Below are 22,892 nucleotides of genomic sequence, written 5' to 3' on the forward strand. Positions count from 1 at the left end.
AGAAGTAACATCTAAGTTAAGACCTGAAGGATATTAGCTAGGAGAAAGGTAATGGGGTGTGTGTGTGTGTGTGTGTGTGTACTTGCATGTGTGTAAGAGAAGTAGACTATTCCAGGTAGAGGGAATATCAAGTAGTTTATCAAGGCTGTAGTTAAAGTGCAAGGGAGGAGTGGTCAGAGATGTAGCACTGGACTTTGCTTTCATAAATAGCAATTTGGTTTTATGTTTGTATTAGCATTTTTCCTCCTTGAGACTCTTCACTTATGACACAAATGTGCTTGAATGTATTTTCCCTTTGCTATACTAGTAAAACACATATTTTATAACCAAGGAAACTGATTTTGGTTTTCAGTCTCCAGTGATATTGGGTTTCACCCTTCTGTCTTCATGGGCTGTAAACCTGTCTCTCGGAATTGAATTTAAGATACTTCTTTGCTTCTGTACATTTCATGTTTTCAAATCTTGAGTTCCTTTTGCTTTTTTATACCTGCTGAGTTGTCAAATACAGCCAATGAAGACCACTCTCTTCCTTTGTCAAATACAGCCAATGAAGACCACCTCTCTTCCTTACAACCCAATACTTGTAAGTACTTATAGAACTCTTCCAGAGTTCTATAAGTACTTACAAGTATTGGGTTAGCCACAAAGTTCATTCAGGTTTTTCCATAAGATGGTATGGAAAAGCCCAAACGAACTTTTTAGCCAATCCAATGCTAAACAATTGACCCACCCACATAAATTTCAAAGTACCTTGGCATGCATCATTTCCTGTCTGTATTTTGTTGTTGTTATTGTTGTTGTTTTCTGGCTGTGTTTCAAGATAATAAGCAAACTAGAAGCTTGGGGTATTGGCTCAACACTAGTTAGAGGAGAACAGACAATGTACCACCCCACTACTTGCCTGGGTCTGTGATAGTACCTGATAGTCAAATCATCCCTTGACAGCTTACTCTCAGATGGTTAACTGAAGAGAAAATAAACTTTCACCTCATCTTTCACTGTTACATTTCATTGTTAGAACAAATGAAACATGCTATATTCTAACTGCTATACTGATTATGACCCCCATGAGGGCTATAATTTAGGCCTTTTCTTCTGCTGTGGCTAGAACAAATATCAACATATTTGTATGAAATCAGAAAGCAGATTTTTACTAGCTCACCTGGAGAAAATGGTATGGTGACCTATTTCTATTTTTTGACTCTCTGGCTGTTATGGATTGAATTGTGTTCCCCAAAAAGGTATGCTGAGTCCTCAACCCCAGTACCTCAGAATTTGGAAATAGGATCATTGCAGATGTAATCAGTTAAGAGGAGTAGGACTCTAACTGAGAGTACTCTACTGGAGTAGAGTATGTCCCTAATCCAAAATGGCTGGTACCTTTCTAAAAAGAATGCCTTGTAAAGAGACGTACACAGGAGACTACAATGTGAACACGAAGGTGGAGACCAGAGTGCTGTGTCCATAAGCCAAGGAATGCCAAAGATTGCCAGTAAACCATCAGAATCAAGGAAAGAGGTACGGAACAGATTTTCTCTCACAGCCCTGGGAACAAACCAACCCTGGTGACTGTTCAGTCTTGGACTTGTAGCCCCTAGAACCATGAGGCAACAAATATCTGTTGTTTAAGCCACCCATTGTGTGCTCTTTAGTTCTGGCAGGAAACAAATACACTGGCCAATGGATTAATTTCCACCCCTTAGGCACCTAGCCAAAATAGACTCCTGGGAGCCTCCCAGTTTAGAGGACTATGTCCTTTATTCTCCTGGATAATATGGTCACTTTTTGGCAACTGGTCTCATCTATCATTGATTGCCTATGAGTGTCATCTATCACTGTCAAAGACTAGTAAATTCTGAAACTAACTTACATATAATAAAAAGCCAAATGAATCAGCTATGATGTAGCTCTAACTAAAAATTTATGGAGAATAAACATTCTATAATTTGGGAATTGATCTTTTATGGGTTGTGGGTAAGACTGAATATCTACTATATATATTTATAAGATGACAGAATGAGGACACATATAGTTATGCATGTTTATTCTCAGTTCCTATTGAACTGAGTTGGTTTTTTCCTCTCAAATTTATTATGCAAGTATTATAATCTCAGCAGCGAATAGGGGACAGGTCAGTGTAGCGTCCATATTTCTGTTTACATGGAGGCAAAGCTAGAAAGGAATCATGATATACTTCAAGAATTTGTGTCAATTTTAGATTAAGGTAGAATATGGTTGTATTCACGTTGTAGACGGTTATTGCAAAAAGTAGTAACTGAGTTTTTTCTCTCTATGGGTGATTTACTTCATGTTTAAATAAATGAATATTTAAACATGAAATTAAAAATGAATATTTTTATTCATTAAAAATATTTTTTTAATGAAAAATGAATATTTCTATTTCAAGACATGTTTTTATGATAAGAGAATGCTTTCAAGACTATTGAAGAGAAAGCTTCCCATTTTTGGAGGGCATTTTATTTTCTTTGGATTAACCAAATAGCATCTCAATGCCCAGTTTTAGCATAAAATTTATTGGGGTCCTGTGGGAAATATGTTTCCTTCTGGTGGGGACTGTGAAACCCACACAGTAAAGTCCGATAATCTTCTCCCATAGGGATCATCCTCCCTGTGCCTCCACCGTGATTCCAAGGTTAGACTATCATTGAATTTCTTGAGGTCTTAAAAAAAACTTTTATGGAAAATTTGAAACATATAAACACAGAAAGAGACTAGTACAACAATACCCCATATACTCCATCATCTAGCTTCAGATATTATAAACAGTTTGCCAATCTCATTTCATCTATCCCTTCACATTTTCTGGGGTGGGGATGGGTTCAAGCTGTACTATTTCCCTTTTAAATACTTTATTATATTTCTTTAACAGAAAAAGATATTTTTCTTTTACTCAACCACAAGGTCAGTCTCATATCTAACAAAATGAACAATAACTCCTTAATTTCACATACTATTCAGTCTATGGTCAAATTTTCCTGATTGTCTAAAAAATGCCTTACAGAGGGTTTGTTTATTAAGGGTCCAAACAAGTTTGGTATATGGCATTTAGTTTACTTACCTCTTATGTTGCTCTTAATATGTAACATTTCTCCCCATACTACCTCCTCTGCATGCTGTTTGTTTAATAAATAAACCGTGGTGCTTGTCTAACATATTTTTCCCATATTCTGACCTTTTGCTTTCTCATGGTGTGTTTTAACTTTTTTGTCTATCCTTGCTATTTCCTATAAACAATAGATAGATCTAAAAGGTTGGTTAGATTCAAGTTAATTTTTTTTCTTTTGGCAAGAATACTTCCTTGATAGGACTATTTTATGAAATAAGAGATACATAATGTCTGGTTGTCCCATTTATGTTTGGATTGACATGACATTGGAGAGTTGTCAGCCTGATCCATCCATCTTAAAAGTCCCTGTCGACCTTTAGTCTTTGGTTTTCACAGCCATGGATGTGTTAATTAGATCCATTATTTCTTTAGAGATTACAAAATATTAATTTTATTTTTTATCTTTACTGGGGTATAATTGACAAAATTGTAATATATTAAAAGTGCACAATAAGATGCTTTTACATATGTATATATTGTGAAAGAATTCTCACCATTGTATTAATTATATCCATCACCTCACATACTTACCTTTTTTTCCTTTTTCTTTTGTTTTTAGTGAGAACACTTAAATTCTACTCTCTCGGGCTTCCCTGGTGGCGTAGTGGTTGAGAGTCCGCCTGCCGATGCAGGGGACACGGGTTCATGACCCGGTCCGGGAAGATCCCACATCCCGCGGAGCGGCTGGGCCCGTGAGCCATGGCCGCTGAGCCTGCGCGTCCGGAGCCTGTGCTCCCCAACGGGAGAGGCCACAACAGTGAGAGGCCCGCATATTGCAAAAAAAAAAAAAATTCTACTCTCTCAGCAAATTTCAACTATGCAACACAGTGCTATCAACTATAGTTACCATGTTATACATTAGATCCTCAGACTTTATTCATCTTACCAGAATTCACCATTTTACTCTGTTTCTACATGTTCATTTTTTTTTTCAGATTCCACATATAAGTGATACTTTCCAGTATTTTTTTTCTCAGTCTGGTTTATTTCACTTAGAAAAATGCCCTCCAGGTCCATCCTGTCATTTGCAGATGTTAAAGCATCCTTGCATCCCAGGGATTAATCCCACTTGATCATGGGATTTGATCCTTTTAATGTGCTTTTGAATTCAGTTAGCTAATATTTTGTTGAGAATTACATCTATGTTCATGTTCTATGAACATGTGCATCTATGTTCATCACGGTTATTGGCCTATAATTTTCTTTTCTTGCAGTGTCCTTTTTGTGATGGTGTCAGAGTAATGCTAGCCTTGTAATATGAGTTCGGGAATGTTCCCTTCTTATTCATGAGGTAGCATGTTATACATTCTCCTTTGCATCTTCCTTATTTCACTTAAAATACACCAAGAGATAATTCTATTTCAGTATATTGATATTTTTCTCTTTTTTTAATTTTGTAAACTTTTATTTATTTATTTTTAAATTTTATTTATTTATTTTTGGCTGGGTTGGGTCTTTGTTGCTGCGTGCCAGCTTTCTCTGGTTGCAGCGAGCAGGGGCTACTCTTTGTTGCGGTCAGCAGGCTTCTCACTGTGGTGGCTTCTCTTGTCGTGGAGCATGGGTTCTAGGCATGTGGGCTTCGGTAGTTGTGGCTCGCGGGCTCTAGAGCGCAGGCTCAGTAGTTGTGGTGCACGGGCTTAGTTGCTCCGCGGCATGTGGGATCTTCCGCGGATCAGGGCTCGAACTGGTGTCCCCTGCACTGGCAGGCGGACTCTTAACCCCTGCGCCACCAGGGGAGTCCCGATATTTTTCTTATTTTTTATAGCTTCCCAAACGTACCATAGTTTATGCATATGCCGTAATGTATTAATCAGTCCCCTGTTGTTAAACATTTGGATTGTTTCCAGTCTTATGTTATTACAAATTAAGTATATTTTTGCCAGTATATAGATTCCTAGATATGAGATTGGTAGATAAAGATAAATGCATATGCAATTGTAAATTGCCAAATTTCTCTCCACAAGGTTGGTATCATTTCACATTTTCTTCAATATTCAATGAGAATGTCTGTCCTCGTAGAGCCATGCTAACAGTATATACTGTCAGGTTTTTAAATTCTTGCTAATCAAATAGGTAAATGGTGGTATTTCAATGTTATTATTTTGGATTTCTCTTATTAAGACTGAGATCACATTTCCTTTACATTTTCCCCCTATTCACTGTTCATATGTTTTTTCCATTTTTTTAACTGGTTGTATGTCTTTATTTTTCTTAGTTTTATTTTATTTAATTAAAAATCTTAAATTAAAAATTTAATTATTTTATTGAAGTATAAATTACATTAATATATAAATATATAAAAATCATGTTCGTTTTAGGTATACAGTGTATTGTTTTGGTATTTGTGTGTATTGTGAAATGATCACCACAAGTCTAGTTAACATCTGTCACCATACATAGTCATAAAACTATTTTTCTTGTAATTAGAACTTTTGAGAACTATTCTCCTAGCAAGTCTCAAATATGCAATACAATATTATTGATTAATAAAATGTGGTATACGTGTATATATATATAAAATGTATACCACATTTTATTGATCCATTCATCCATTGATGGGCACATAGGTTGTTTCCATATCTTGGCTATTGTCAATAATGCTGCAATAAACATGGCCATGCATATATCTTTCCAAGTTAATGTTTTCTTTTTTTTTGGATAAATACCCAGAAGTGGATTTTGCTAGATCATAGGGTAGTTCTATTTTTAATTTTTTGAGGAAAATCCATACTGTTTTCCATAGGGACCACACCAATTTATCTTCCCACCAATAGTACACAAGGGTTCCCTTTACTCCACATCCTCGCCACACTTGTGGAGCTTACTGCATGTTTTCTTCCTGGAGTTTTGAAGTTTCAGGTCTTACGTTCAAGTATTTAATCCATTTTAAATCTATTTTTGTGTATGGTGTAAAATAGTGGTCCAGTTTCATTCTTTTGCATGTCCAGTTTTCCCAACACCATTTACTGAAGAGACTGTCCTTCCCCCCTTATATATTGGCTCCTTTGTTGTAAATTAATTGACCATATATGCATTGTTTTATGTCTGGGCTCTGTGTTCTGTCCCATTTGTCTATGTGTCTGTTTTTATGCCAATACCATATTGTTTGATTACTATAACTTCGTATAGTTTGAAATCAGGGATACTTTCCTAATTTTTAGACAATGTTTATATATTTGGTATACTGGCCCTTCATCAGGAATTTAATTAGTTAAATTTTTCCCAGTTGGTCACTTGTCTTTTGACTTATAGTAGTTTTTTCCATGCTATTTAAAATTTTTATTAGCCATATATTACTTTTTATTTTATTGTGCCTGGATTTTGAGTGAAAGTAAAGAAAATTTTCTCTGCTTCTAAGCTTTAAAGGAATTAAAAAAAAATTTTCTTCTAGTGCTTACCTGGCTTCATTATTTACATTTAGAAATCTAATCCATTTGGAATTTCCCTTGGTGTATGGGATCATACACAATTCTATCTTTTCAAATGACTGTCCAGTTGTCCTAATACTCACTTAAGAAGTCTGTCTTTTCTTCACTGTTTTGAGATTCTGTCTTTATTAACTACTAAATCTTTAATACCCTTGGGTCTGATGCACTAGGACTTCTAGATATTTGTTGAGAGTTTAAAGTTCTCCATTATATTGCTGCCTTGACATCCATTTTGTGTGGCCATGTGGCCTGCAGGGGCCATCAACTGACACTAGACCCTTCAGCGCATGCTCTAGATAATTTACAAGTAAATGTAAATTCCTGATATGACTCCCCCAATGGCCCTTTTGATAGACAGTGATGTCCCTCACCTCCCAGGGCACTTACATTTTGTGCTCCTTAGGTAAAACCCTGCAGAGTTCACCAAAACCCCAGTCTTTCTGGTTTTAATTAACTAATCTGGCTTTAGCCTAGGCACTCCAAAGCACTCCACCAAAGGACCCTAAAAAAAGCATGTGCCTCAGGTCCTACCACTCTTTCTCCTGCACCCAGCCCTGACTTCCTTGCATGGCCCGTTGAGGCATGCCATGAACTTTTCCCAGGATGTCCAGAAGTAATAAACATCCTATTTTATTTTATTTTATTTTTTATTTTTTCGCGGTACGCGGGCCTCTCACTGTTGTGGCCTCTCCCGTTGCGGAGCACAGGCTCCGGATGCGCAGGCTCAGCGGCCATGGCTCACAGACCCAGCCGCTCCGCGTCATGTGGGATCTTCCCGGACCGGGGCACGAACCCGTGTCCCCTGCATCAGCAGGCGGACTCTTAACCACTGCGCCACCAGGGAAGCCCCCTTGTGATCTTTTGTTGAAAGTTGATGGCTTACCATTCCACACCCCAGGGTCTACTTAAGTGTTAATTTAACAAAGTCACAACAATATTCTATTCCACTCATCCTTTTTTTTATGCTACAATACCACAATTTTAAATATAGAGATTTTTATAATACATTTTACTGGCTGGCAGAGTTAGCTCTCCATTTCATTGTTTTTCTTTTTCAGTATACTCCTGGAGATTCAGGCTTGTTTGTTTCTTCTATATGAGCTCTGTAGTCAACTTGTTTAGGCTCCTGAAGAAAGTTGAAGGTATTTTATTGGTATTCATTAATTTTATAAGGAAGCTCAGGGAGAATCAACATTTTTATGATGTTGAGTCCTTCTATCCAGGAACGTGGTAGGAATTTCTATTTTTCAAGTCTCTTTTTGTGTCTTTCAAGTAGAGTTTTCTAGTTTTCCTCAAGAATTTTACACATTTCTTTTTGTTGTTTTTGTTTTTCTCTTTCATTATATTTTCCAACTGGTTATTCTTATATGTGAAAGCTATGGATTTCTGTATGCTGATTTTACATCCTACTACTTTACTAAATTTTCTTATCATTAGTAGTAGTTATCCATTAATTACTTTGACTTTTCTAAATATAAAAATACCATCTGCATATAGAGATAATTCTATCTATCCCTTTCTCATTCTTAATGCTTCTGATTGCTTTATCTTGTCTAGTTGCATTGGCTAAGCTCTCCAATACAGTATTAAAGAACAAGGAAAAAGAAAGCATTCTGGTCTTGTTCTGGTGTTGCCTTATGTTGTTTCTTTGCTGAGGCATGTATATTTATCAGGTTAAAGAATATACGGCAATTCTTATTTTATTGAGTATTCTTTACATGATTTTTTTTTTTTTTGGTCAAATGTCTTCCTGACCTCTATGAAGTGATTGTATAATTTTCCTGCTTAAATAATATTGAGCACCTTTGTATTCCTGAAATAAAAATAATTTTGTAATGATGTACTTCTTAATATACTGTAAATTTGTGTCCTCAAAATAAGATTTCTGCAACAATATTTATAAATGAAATTGGTCTGTATTGTGTGTATGTTTTCAGTATTTGTCTGGTTTTAGTATCAATGTTATACTAACTTTATAGGAAGAATTTTGAAAATTTGAAGCTGTCTTTCTTTTTGTACTCTGGGCCATTTAAAGTATTTCAGGGATTATATGATATTTAAATGTTTTATATAATTCTCTTGTGGAAACATCTGGGGTTGGTGGATTTATTTTTATTTTATTTTTTTAAATTTGTGGGAAGCTCTTTGATGACATTATTTCTTCTATGGAGATTGGTCTATCTCTACTGATTTCCTAGGAAATTATCAATTTTATCTAGGTTATATTTATTTGATAGCATTTTACAATGCGTTGTCTCATGTTATTTGAAAAATTTCCTTTGGTTTTTCAGTAATTTATTTTTGCATTTGCTCTTTTTATTATTTGTACTCTAATATTTCTTTCTTGTCTTGTAATTGAATTCCACCTTATCAAAGGCACCTTCCTTGAGCACCCAATCTAAAGTAGCTCCCTCTCCTTTTTTCTCTAGTCTGTATTATTTCCTTCCCAGCAATTATCACCTTATGAAATTGACCTATGAAATTATCTTGTTTATTCCTTTGGTCTTGGTACCTAGAACATGGCCTGATTAATAACTTTTCTGAAATGAATGAGTAAATGAATGAGTGAATGCATCTTTTATGTGCCCAGAGACAAATGCAAGCTTTAGGAGAAGAGAAGATTACTACAATTTCTGTTGCATTTTTTGGTGCCTTTCTCCAGGCAGAAATTATATAATTCCTTAGTCTTCTGTAGAAGAGAGAGGTCAATCTTTTGTACAGGGCTTGGTATATCTTTGAAGTTGAAATTCTTTCCAAATACAAGGGTGTTCATTTCAAAGTGTAGTCACCTGAGATTGTGGGCTAGCTCTATGGACAGCTAGGTAGGAAAGAAAATGGAAGAATGCTCAAGATCCTGGCAAAATTGGATGCTCTGTCACCTGCCCCCGATAATTTGTTTATGTACATCTAGGCAGAGAGAACAAGGCTGGTCAAGGCAACACTGGGGCTTTGGACCCTAAACCCTAGCGACCAGGACTGGACCTTTTGTGAAGTGTGGGAGCTCTAGTGCATTTTTGCTTTTAAGTCTACATCAGTGTTTATCAAACTTGAGTAATAAATTAACTGCAGTTAAAAGGAAAAACATTTATTATGTATACCATAATTTTACTTAAAGCCTGTTAATAAAATATTAGCTAAGTATGCAGAGACAAAATTAGGCATAAATTTGTTTTACTTATCAATCTTACACACCTCTAAAAACTAAATAAATTTTAAAATTTCAAATATAATGAAAAGCCACAAACCAGTAAGAATCAAATAACAGTAATTATTAAATGTGATGCCTGATGCTGTTTTGCTGAAGTTAAATTGCCACTTGTAATGTGATTATGGTTCTCACTACTTTTGTATGGGCTCTTTTGAGTCTGCCTGTCTTTGCTATGGTGAACTGTGATGACTCACTTCTAATCATCACTCTTCTCTGTTCTACTGCAAAGTTTGTATTTGAGCAAATGCTGTGGCATCAGTTGGTCTTCACATGGCACAAAGAACCAATTACATTTAAGCCCATCTTTTCTTAATAACTGGTACCAAAGTAATACCATTCTATTAATACTTCAAGTAGCAGCATAAACTATTGATTACAAGGTGAAGCTGGGAACTACATGGCTTGGGTTTGAATCGCAACCTCATCAGGTGTCAGCTGTGCATTTTGGGGCGAGTTAATAAGTGTTCTATTCTTTTCCTTCATCTCTAATAGGATAGAATACTTTATGTCATGGCTGTTGTGGGGATGAATAAGGTATGTGTGTGGAACACTTACCAGAGGGCCTATCATATAGCAAGCACTCAATATAGTCCATCGCTGTTTATGTAAATATTGTAAGACTTTGCTTGGCATCAAAATACAAAATGTAAAATTCTTAAAGGTAATTATCGAACTCCTGGAAAGACCTCAGTTTGAAAAACACTGACCTATGCTAAAAGCAGACAAAGTAGACATTTTTATTCATTTTTCTTCCTACAACCTAATATGAGCCATTTGGATTGTGGCTTCGAACCTTTCAAGATTCACAGTATATTTAGAATACTAAAAGTTTTGGGAATACATTTGAAGAGATTAAAAAGTAATCACTGGTATAGAGAAAGAACAAATTTCAGGATGAAAAAAAAAAACACTTGTATTCATTCCGGAACCTGAGATTAGACAACACTGTATACTTTGATAAAAGTGTACAATTTATTTTTACTACTGACGAGAAAACAGCCATAATGATAACACCTGTCAGGTAGAACATTGAGTTGAGCGAGGATTTGTGTGACATGTTGTAGAGCAGTAAAGGGCTTTTAACCTTCTGCAGGTATGAGCTATCGACAAAATTCAGCTAACTCCAAAGAAATACCACATGATCAGTGGAACCCGGAAGGACTTAGCTTTGGGAGTATGTAAGTACACAGGGCAGTAAACAGTTCTATACAGATAATGATAGGCTGCTAAAGGTGATCAATTAGAGTAAGAATAATATGTATCTTTACCTGGAGCCCGAATAACTGTGCGCATTGACTGACCAACATTTAACAGAGAGTTCAGCACAGCAGTGTGCAGTGGCCCACAATTTGAGGCTCACCACTGCCCTAGCTAAGAGGTTCTCAACATTGTCTGTACCCAAGTAACACTTTAAAAATGCACTGACGGTGAGAGGCCCGCGCACCGCGATGAAGAGTAGCCCCTGCCCACCGCAACTAGAGAAAGCCCTCGCACAGAAACGAAGATCCAAACACAGCCAAAAATAAATAAATAAATAAATAAAATTAAAAAAAAAAAAAAAGAATGGGGGAGCAGTATAAGTCCTGGAATAGGAACATTATATATATATAAAAATGCACTGACACCTTGGACCCACCCCGACATTTTCATTTTATTGCTGTGATAAGAGGCCCAGAGTCAGTGGGATTTAAAATCTCCCAGGTACTTTTAATGGTCAGCCAGGGTTGAGAAGCACTGTTCTAGATATTATTACTATATTGGTTAGAAGAATAAGGGAGTGATGGACTCAGGGAAGTTTGTGCTAAAGGTAACAAGCGATATCTTGCACCAATTCACCTTGTTTACACTTCTTCCAATACAATCCCATCTTTTAGTAATGGGGCACAATTTTAATTTTATCTTTGTAATATGTAAATTCTCTTCTAAAGATATCTAGGGGGTCTGGAGCTCTCCCTACAAGCTAAAGTAGTCCACTAATAAATTTCTGGTCAACCTAGAAAACGCTAGAAAATTCAAGAGAGCACATATTGGCTGAGCTCCTAGGAACAAGGCACTGTACAAGTATGGGAAGTAGGGAAGAAGCCATATGAATATGATACTGGCGAGAAGGGCTATTCATTACAGTGTTGTTTTAAATTGTGAAAACTTGCAAAATAACCTGACTGTCCTTCAACAGGGAAAATGGATCAATAAGCTATGGTGTTCCATACAAGGGAATGCTGTAGAAAAGTTAACGTGAGTGAACTAGAGTGGCCTGTCTCAAGGTAATTATCAAAATATGTGGCAAATACGGTAAGTTGAAGATCATATGTACTGCATGTTAGTACCATTTAGAAAAAGTTTGAAAATGTGCAAAACAACAATGTATACTATTTTTGGGTATACACAATGGGATAAATGAGAAAAGATGTGAGAAAAATATTGGAATGGTGATACTTCTGTGTGTGTAAGCTCCGTGAAAGCAGGGGTTTTTGTTTCATTTACTGATGTACTTCCATTCCTAGACCAGTTCCTGGCACTTAGTAATGCCTGAGAAATATTTATTGACTGAAACAACTGGTAAGTGGGAAAGAAATGGAATCAGGAATGGATCTGCAAGGTCTTCAAATATAAATGGTACTTTTATTTCTTAAAAAACATTAGGTAATAATGGCAAAACACAAACATTTGATAGAGCTTAATGGTGGATACATGGGCGTCCATTATGTTATTCTTTTGACCTTTTCTATATGCTTGAAATATTGCATTGAGAGTTTTAAAAAGAGTAGATGCAGAACAGACAGAAATTAACGTGACTGATGAGAATGACTGAGATTTCAAATCTGGGTGACTGGAGAATAGCAGTGCTTCTAAGAGTTGCAATTACTAAATGGAAATCAGGAATGAAACAGAGGGTGACAGCACCACTTTTGGATGCATGATATTTAAAATTCTGGCTGGATTTCATGTAGAAATGCCCCCAAACCTACTGGAAATGTTCATTCTGATGTCATCAGTTTTGAGAAAAAAGAATCAGGATATAGTTTAAGGGCTTCACATTCAGTTTTTCCTGATGTACTTTTAGAGCAACACAGTTAGAAGCTGAAAAACCATGGAAAGTTCCTGAAAAAGCAATATTAATGAAGGGACCTGCCATTTGACTCAAAATTAATACCTGATTGCCTTAAATGCTAAGGGATTAAAAGCCTTGGCATATGGAGGTGGTGAGCTCTGGGGTAGGAGTAGCTGGAGGGCAGTGATATTCTGGGCCAACAGAGCAGGCCTTTCTTGTACTGAGATAAAATTGGCCTTTGAGATTGGTGGCACAAATAATACTAGGTCCCCACAGCTTTTGGGTTTAACTTCTGACTCCTTTCCCTCCTCTCTCTCTCCAAGTGGGTAATTGGTCCACATGAGACCAGACAGACCCCTAGCACTTAATTATCTGGATTTGGTCCTCAGGGCTTGTAGTTAAATAGCCTGGCTCTTAGCAGGAGGAGATGAAGACTGGGTGAAATAAAAACTCTTCAGTGAGAGTCAAAAGGCCTGGATCCCTGTCCTGGTTCTGTCATAAACCATCTGGTAAGTTTTGGATAAGTTCCTTAGTATTTCTGAGTCTTATCAAGGATTTGATCTTGAAAGTCTCTGAACTCTAGGGCTGCTGTTATAAATAGATTTCATCTTTATTGCCTTTATAGACCGATTCATAGTAGCTACTTGGAGAAGTGTATGGAAAAGAATTGGGAGATGGTGTTTGGGTCCAGTGGGAAAGTGTGATCTCATTGATTTGCATTGTCTGACATGTGTTGGGTCCAGATTAGCAGCCAGATAATGGTCTTTGCCCTTCCTGATCTACAGAATTCTATAAATGTGCCTTTTCAGGGATAAGATATATAGGTAGAGTTTCCAGAAGGTGAAGAAAACCATTTCTTACCCTACTTCAACCCTCTTCCTCTCCAACAAAATACACAAGTTCCCCTCTTGGCTGATAGATAACATTGGACACTAGAGAGAGCGGGGGAGAAGGCAGGATATTTATCCCAGGATGAATCTACATACACTCTTTGGGGTTTTCTCTGTGTTAAATCTGCAGTGCCATCTACTGAATCAGGTAGGAAATAGTACAAAGACTGTAAAAGCATTACAGATGACAATGAAAGGAAATCTGCTTTTCACGTAAGAGCACATATTTTAATCTCAATTTAGCTGCACTTTCATTATAATAGTTTGATAGGTGAACCCTTTTGAGAAACTCTCACACCAGTTTTAATTCCATGTAAACAACAGTCATGAGTAGGTTGTCAATAAATGTTAAATCACTTGTTTCCCTTTTATAAAATGAGTATTTTAAGTGATAGAGTTGAAGGTTAAAAACTCAAAGCCCCAAAGTACATTTCTGATGTCCTTGTAGCCACAGTAAGTTTTGTTCAGGGTCTATTAGATTTTGCTCCAAATTAGTATTCCCAGTACTGTTTATACTAGTGTCATGAAAAAAGTTTCATGATCCAATAAATTTGGGAACTACTATATGCTCAACCCCTCTTTTACAGATTCACAATGTACAGTAGGATAATAGAAGTTTTTAGACACTCTGAAGGTAAGAAATCTATTTAAGTTTGTCTAATTCAATGTTTCCTAAATTTAGTTGAACATAGCTTATTTATTTTAAAGCATTTCAAATATTGGTCTTTCATATGGCAGACGCAGTTCTAGGTGCTTCGTATGTGTTAACTGACTTATGCTTCATTACAGGCATCTGATTTTACTTCTGTTTTACAGAGGAAATTGTTGAAATGTTAGAAGCAACTTTTGAAGAGCATATAGTTAGAAAGTGACAGTGTTAGACTTAAAACCCAGGCCTGCCTGGTTCCTAAGAACATGTTGTTTCCAATTGTATCACATGGCCTCTCAACAGGACCTTTCAGGTATCTAATGGCTGAGGACAGAATCTTCTGCTTGGCAAGGAGGTGGGAGTCACAAGAGCGCTGCTTTCAGTTGGCTCTTCCCTTGGGTAGAGACACTTTTAAAGTACACTCGTGTAGAAGCAAGTGATTCTCTTCTCCTGGAGGTAAGAAATTGTGGCCTGCTGTGCTAGATGGTCTTTTCATGCTGCTCCTCAAAAACGTAACCATCTACTTCCAAAGCTGCTGTTGTTTTGGAGAATAACTGGAGAGAATGGATGTCTCTAGATAATTCTTAATTTGCATAAGATGCTTCACCTCTAGTCTCTTCCCAGGTCTGTACTAGGCACTGGGTTTCTTAGCCATGAAAGCAGAATTTATAGTCTAATTCTCTGAGATTCAACTTTCAAAGTCACTTTCCTGAAGGGATCATAGATTTTGTACCTTGCCAGTAAAGAACAGCTATTAAAGAACAGATAACTCCAGAAGGTCACTCATCCAGAAGCTATTTTTAGGCAGACTATTTTGGGTACTTTATATAGAAAAGCTGGATGAGAGCAGGCTTTTAGAACAGAGGGCAGGGAAAGATGGGCCCTTTGACTCCTGGCTCTGTCTCTCGCTTTCTGTGTGATTCTCAAAGTCTCAGTTTCCTCAGGTGTTAAAAGGAAGTGAATGTACCTAGTTCTTGAGGCTTAATTGAGTACCAAATGAGATCCTGAATATCTATATTCTCCCACTCCAAATTCTTATGAGTCTATAAAACCCAACAAAGACAATGACATAGGAATACAATTGACAAGATTTATTAACATGGTGGAGGAAACTTGTATGTCTGACCCATGTTGTAGAAGGCGTTTTGGATGTCCCGCCATCTTCAAGTGGTAGATTAAAAAGAAAGTGAATTTTAACAGTTTGATCAGGAGAGAGGTGGCCAAGATGGTGAAGTAGGAAGACCCTGAGCTCCCCTCCTCCCATGGACGCACCGAAATTACAGCTACTTATAGAGCAACCATCTATGAGAATGACCTGAAGACTAGCAGAAAAGATTTTCCACAACTAAACACATAGAAAGGAATCATGAGACAGGTAGGAGGGGTTAGAGACACGATGTAATCAAGACCTACTCCCCTGAGTTGGTGACCCACAAACAGGAGGAGTATGACAATTGTTGAAGTCCTCCCCAAGGAATGAGGGGTACAAGTCCCCATCAGATTCCCTACCCTGGGAGTCCTGCACTGGGAAGACAAGCTCCCAAAATGTCTGGATTTGAAAACCAGCAGGGCCTATGTTTGGGAGAGCTAGAGGGTTATAGGAAATAGAGACTCTGCTTTTAAAGGGCACATGCAAAATCTTGTGCTCTCAAAGTCCCAGCACGGAGGCAGTAGCTTGAAAGAAGCCTGTGTCAGACCTACTTGCTGATCCAGGAGGCAAGAGGGACCGCCCCTGGGGATGGAGATGCTAGTGGCAGCCATGTTTGAGAGCTTATTCTACCATAATAACACTCATTCTGGCAAGCACCATTTTAGAATTCTCTCTCTAGACTATTGGCCCTGGGGACCCAGTCCCACCTTCCAGAAGGCTGGCACCAGCTCCATTCCCCACCCCCACCCCCCATGCCCAGACAGGCCACACAGCCAACCATGCCGGAAGCCTACCCTTATCTCCAGCAGCCACTGCACAGGGCACAGCCTCACAACCAACCAGACCCGAGGCCAGCCCTGCCTACGAGCACACCCAGAGTAGTCAGCCCACCACAACAGAAAGGCACATGCAGCCCACATAGAGGATACCCCTAGAGCACATAGCTCTGGTGACCAGAGGGGAGTATGCTATTAGGCCACATAGGATGTCTTCTACATAAGGCCACTTCTCCAAGATTGGGAAATATAACCAACCTACCTAATGCATAGAAATAGACACAGAGAATTGGGCAAAATGAGGACACAGAAAAATATATTCCTAATAAAGGAACAAGACATAACCTTAGAAAAAGAACTAAAAAAAAGTGGAGATAAGCAATCTATCCGATAAGGAGTTGAAGGTTATGATCATAAAGATGCTTATTGAACTCAGGAGAAAAATGGATGAACATTGAGAATGTCAACAAGGAGAAAATATAAAGAAGAAGCAAACAGAGCTGAAAAATGTGACTGAAATAAAAATACACTAGAAGGAATAAACAGTAGATTAGATGATAAAGAGGCATGGATCAGTGAACTGGAAGACAGAGTAGGGGAAATCATCCAAGAAAAACAGAAAAAAGGAAAAAGTATTTTAAAAAATTAGTGTAGTTTGAGACCTCTAGAACAACATCAAGTGTACTAACATTGGCATTTTAGGGGTCCCAGAAAGAGAAGAGACAGAGAAAGTGGTATTTCCTCTTATCTGAAGAAATAATAGCAGAAAACTTCCCTAATCTGGGAAAGGAAACAGACATCCAAGTCCATGACATACAGACAGTCCAAAACAAGATGAAGCCAAAGAGGTCCACACCAAGACACGTTATAATTAAAATGGCAAAAATTAGAAAGAGAGAATCTTAAAAGCGGCAAGAGAAAAGCAACTAGTTATACACAAGGGAACTCCCATAAGACTATGAGCTGACTTTTCAGCTAGTAGATCAACCACTTATGCAGTTAGTAGGAAGGTTAAAAGACAAGAGTAGCAAAATCATCCATCTCCACAATAAGTAGTTAAGGGATACACAAAACAAAAACATGTAAAATATGATGTTGACAGTAGTAAATGTGGTGGAGGGAGAAGTAAAATGCAGGGTAGTTAGAATGCATACGAATTAGATTACCAACTTAAAATAGTTATATATAGGTTGTTATATATGAACCTCAGGGTAACCACAAACCAAAAACCCATAATAGATACACACATGAAAAAGAGAGAGGAATTCAAGCATAACACTAAAGATAGTCATCAAATCATAAGGGAAGGGCTTCCCTGGTGGTGCAGTGGTTGGGAGTCCGCCTGCCAATGCAGGGGACACGGGTTCGTGCCCTGGTCCAGGAAGATCCCACAGGCCGCGGAGCGGCTGGGCCCGTGAGCCATGGCCGCTGAGCCTGCGCATCCGGAGCCTGTGCTCCGCAACGGGAGAGGCCACAACAGTGAGAGGCCCGCATACCGCAAAACAAAAACGACAACAGCAACAAAAAAATCATAAGGGAAGTGAGCAAAAGAAGAAGAAGAAAGAAACAAGAACTATAAAAAGAACCAGAAAACAAGCAACCAAATGGCAATAAGTACAAAACTCCAGAGATTCAAGGTCAAACCTGCCAGAGGTCTACTTGCCCAGGGAATCCAGGTGCTTGGGGTGAGGGAAAACTGACCCTTGCCATTTAGCTCCTCTCCAAAACTCCTCTTGGTTCTGGGGGAATCATTGAAACACCAAAACCTGCACTTGATGGGGAAGGAGCTCACTCTGATGGGGGTTACCGTGCACCATCTTGCTGGGGAGATAATGTCAGTTGCAAGGGAAGGACTAAGGAATGCCTCAAGGTGTGCGGGTCATCAACTTGGCTTCTAGCCTAGCTTCCTGCAGACCATCTCTTTGTCCGCGGAGGAGGAGAGCTGTAACAGATGACGTGATTTAACAGAGTGGTTGTGTTAGTTTGGATCCGGCATTTCATCTTTACCAGGACCCAGTAACAAGCCCAGAGCTGGTTCTTCACTGCAGATGACACGGCCTGGCTCCAGACCCCCGCAGACCTGCATTGCAGATGCCTCATTAGGGCTTGCCATGCACTGCACACTACGTCTTTTACCACCACCGACCCCAACACTGCAGGGTCTTTTGGTTCATATGGCCCAAGGGACAGGGTTGCTCATTCTTCAGCCTGGACCTGCTGCAGAGCCCGTTCTTACTCCAGGTCCCACTCCAGCAGGCAGCCTCCTGACACCTTGTATGTCGACTAGAGCAGTATTTCTAAGTGAGCGTTGTCCTGTCTCCAGAACCCAAAGAGGCCTACCAGGCGTTACATGTTTTTTTCTTTCTTTGCCCAGAAAGCCAGTTGTTCAGCACCCCTGGCTCATGTGAATAGCAGTAACCAGTGGGTGGGTCTGTGGACCTGGTAGAGGCCCTATAAGCCAGACTTCAGTAGGTCTCCATTTATTACCTGACACCTGATAGGCCTCACTTTAACAGGAGCCAGTGATGCCTTTGGGGGTCTCTGGGTATCAATGTCAACTCAAATTCTGTGTCCAATAGTCTTCAGAGTCTCTGGGTTCTCCTCTCTCCAGTCTACAGTCACCTGAGTAAACAGCCGTAGGTCTCATTTGAGAAGTGAATCATAGTCAAGTCAATAAAAAAAACCTTGAGGGACTTCCCTGATGTCACAGTGGTTAAGAATCCACTCGCCAATGCAGGGGACATGGGTTCGAGCCCTGGTCAGGGAAGATCCCACATGCTGCGGAGCAACTAAGCCCGTGCGCCACAACTCCTGAGCTTGAGCTCTAGAGCTCATGAGCCACAACTACTGAAGCCTCTGCACCTAGAGCCCGAGCTCCACAACAATAGAAGCCACCGTAGAAGCCCATGCACCGCAACGAAGAGTAGCCCCAGCTCGCCACCACTAGAGAAAGACTGCGTACAGCAAAGAAGATCCAACACAGCCAAAAATAAGTAAATAAATTTATATACATTAAAAAATTCCATCTGTATTAGGCAAAAAATTCACCCCCGCCCCCCAAAGTCTCTGGAACCTGATAGTATGTTATCTTACCTGGCAAAAGAAACCTTGCAGGTGCGATTAAATTAGGGGCCTTAATTTAATTAAGATTAAGGATGGGGAGATTACCCAGGTGTATCTCAATGTAATCATGTGTTCTTATTAGGGAAAGATGGAGGCAGGATGGTCAAGAGAGAGAGGTCTGAAGATTCTTTACTGCTGATTTTTAAGATGGAGGAAAGGGCCACGAGCCAAAGAATGCTGGCAGCTTCCAGGAGCTGGAGAAAATAAGGAAACAGATTTCCCCTTAGTCTCCGGAAGGAATGCAGCCTTGCCAATACCTTGATTTTAGCTGGTGAGATCCATCTTGGACTTCTGATTATACCGGTAAGATACTAACTTTGAGTTGTTTTAAGCCATTAAGTTTGTGGTCATTTGTTACAGCAGCACTAGGAAACCAATTTACTCTCGTAAGTATGAGCTTGCCCTTCTCTAGGAATCTTTCCCAAAGCGTTAAATCAGTTCTTTCTTATCCAGCCTCACACTTTGGCCCTTTGAACAAGCGCACTCACGATCCAACCCCAGGGTCCTCCTTTGGCTTCTGCTTGTACCTACTAGGTGATTCTTGCTATTCCTTCTGGAGGTATAATTTCTTTTCTCTCTTATCAAACTCAGCATGGTCCAAGCTGAGTTATGCTGGATTGAACCCTGTCTATCATCCTGGCCATCCTGGAGAGGAAGTGGGAGCATCACCTTAGGGAGTTATCTGTTGCCTTAGGAAGGAGAAGCTTCTGCAGTGTCTCCCCACACAGGAGAAATGCTAGTTCTTATTGTGAAGGCAACCTCTGGAAGCTCTTGGGGGAAGGAAGGTCTGCAGAGTAAAATCCTTGAGGGAATCCACCCGAAAATCTCCATCCCATATTCTAGGGTCCCATGTTTTCCCAACCAGAGCCCAGGCTTTAGCTTAGCTGACATATTTTGGCTGTGTATTTAAATGTGAGTAACTGTATAAATCCAAGGATAGCACTACAAGAGTCAGCAAAGTTCTATACTGTGCATAGTAGACACAATATTAATGAAATAAAGAGATATAGAGTGAACAGCCTACAATAGTTCCCAGAGTAATATGTAGACGTGAAGAAAAGATGAGAACAGGCTCTAGGGCCACCAATGCTGTTTTGTTTATGAGTGAAATGTCTCTGGAATTCTGCAGTTCTATTAACTTCTGAACGTGCTCCTCAGCTGTGTTTGCTTTTTTTTTTTTACATCTTTATTGGAGTATAATTGCTTTACAATGGTGTGTTAGTTTCTGCTTTATAACAAAGAGAATGAGTTATACATATACATATGTTCCCATATCTCTTCCCTCTTGCGTCTCCCTCCCTCCCACCCTCCCTATCCCACCCCTCCAGGCAGTCACAAAGCACCGAGCTGATCTCCCTGTGCTATGCGACTGCTTCCCACTAGCTATCTACACTGCAAGAGATAAGCTACCAAAGAGGCCCTCTTGCTTCTCTCTCAACCGGTAGCTGCCAGACCTGTTTCACATTTTTCCTTTGTGGAGCATTAAAACAACTTGGTAATGACTAACTCTCTTGCCTTTGTAGGAATTTTTCCCCAATATCTTTCAAATATCTGAGTTATTGTACCGTTAAGAGCATTTCCTTCCAACAAGGCATTTCCTGGGTCAGCACCAGTGAAATCTTCAGCAACTGGGCTGCCACCTGTGCCAGGGACTATCTATACCCTGCACAGGATGGAGTCATTCCTGCCTTTTGGGTAGTGAATGAGCCAGTCCTGAAACCTCATAATACTACCTGTTTTCTTGGACCACTTGTGGTATCACCTGTGTCATCCAAGATGCAGATACCCAGATGAGATTAGACATGCAAGAGATTTTATTGGGGAAAATACCTGTTTAGGATTTAGGGGAAGGGAATAGAAGCAGGTTAGAGAACCTTCAGACTGTGGTGCAGATCTGGCATTTGTGAAAAGAGGGAGGGAAGGAAGGAATGATTGCATTGGAAAATCCTCAGACCATGGTGCAGCCCTGAGAAGGTCTGGGTTAGGCTAACAGGGAATCTCTGAGGAAAGGTTGCTTGACAGAGGGGTCCTGTGCTGGGCAATGGTGGCCCAGTTCTAATGCCTCTGCTTTGCCCATTGTCTGGGAGCACCCCAGGGGAAGCGTGGCCTTGTCACACCGCACGTGCTTGCTGTTCTCTTAAAGGAGGTCTGAGTGGCAGCCCTCCATGGCCATGACAATGGTTAATAACCTCAGCTTTGGAGCCAGGGGGCCAGGGTTTGAAACTTGACCGTGCCACTTATTTGCTATATGGTTATTCATTTCTCTAAGGTAGTTCATTTCTCTAAGCCCTAGTTATCACATCTTAAATCATGAGGTTTACAGTAACTATCTCACAGGCAAACTGTGAGTCTTCAAGTGGTTAATACATGTGAAATGCATAGAACACAGATTGGCACACAGAATAATAAATGGTAGGTAAACAAACAAAACAAACTGGTGGCTCTAGAACCTGTGCTCATCTTTTCTTTGAGTCTATGTATTGCTCTTGCAAATATCATAGGGTGTCCACTCTAGTCCTCTCTAGTTACTTTACAAGTATTTACTGAGAGTCTCCTAGGCATGGCATATGACCTTGCTGACTCTTGTAGTGCTAATTTGGGATTCATGCAGCTCAGGAGTGAGTTCTCTGAAATCCTCATAAACTTGAACTGTGTGGCTACCACACAGGGTCACTTTCTAGTTCTTTCCTAGATTCTTTCCTTCTGTGGTCTTCATGAGGTAGAGAAAAGTCTCATTCGTGCACATCAACATCTCAAGTAGTTCTTTCTAGGAGTTTGAAATTTAAAGCTATTCCTGTCTCCTGATACTACGCAAAGCCAAATTAATTCACTTTTTTTTTTTTTTTTTCGGTACGCGGGCCTCTCACTGTTGTGGCCTGTCCCGTTGCAGAGCACAGGCTCCGGGCGCACAGGCTCACAGGCCCAGCCACTCTGCGGCATGTGGGATCTTCCCGGACCGGGGCACGAACCCGTGTCCCCTGCATCGGCAGGCGGACTCTCAACCACTGTGCCACCAGGGAAGCCCCAATTCACATGTATTCTTTTTCATTCCTCAAATGTTTATTGAGAGCCTCGTTAGTCGTCAGGCAAATAAGGATAAAATATTAGTAAGATGATGATTGAAACACTCAGAAACTCTAGTCTCCCGGGGAAGACAGATAAGGGACCTACTCAGAATTTAATGTGAAAAGCACAATTAAAGGAACAGCCATGAACAAAGACAAAAGGATATAGTGAGAAGTTTCCCAGGCGACTTCAAGGAAAAGATGGCAGCAGGGACAAATCCAAAATCACATTTAGAGAATGTCAGGAGATTCTGCCGGACTGCAGTTCAAGCATCTCAGAAGACTTCATAGCAACAGCACATTCCTCTTAATGTATTTCTTCCAAAGCCCCTTTGCAAATAGTTATCTTGGGAACAGTGCTGGGGATGCTGTAGCTTACAAAGAGTATGCAAAGTGGCTCTGATAAGAGTTTAGGGTCGTATGT

Source organism: Globicephala melas, chromosome 16 (assembly GCF_963455315.2).
Source record: "Globicephala melas chromosome 16, mGloMel1.2, whole genome shotgun sequence".
In the NCBI taxonomy this organism is placed as follows: Eukaryota; Metazoa; Chordata; class Mammalia; order Artiodactyla; family Delphinidae; genus Globicephala; species Globicephala melas.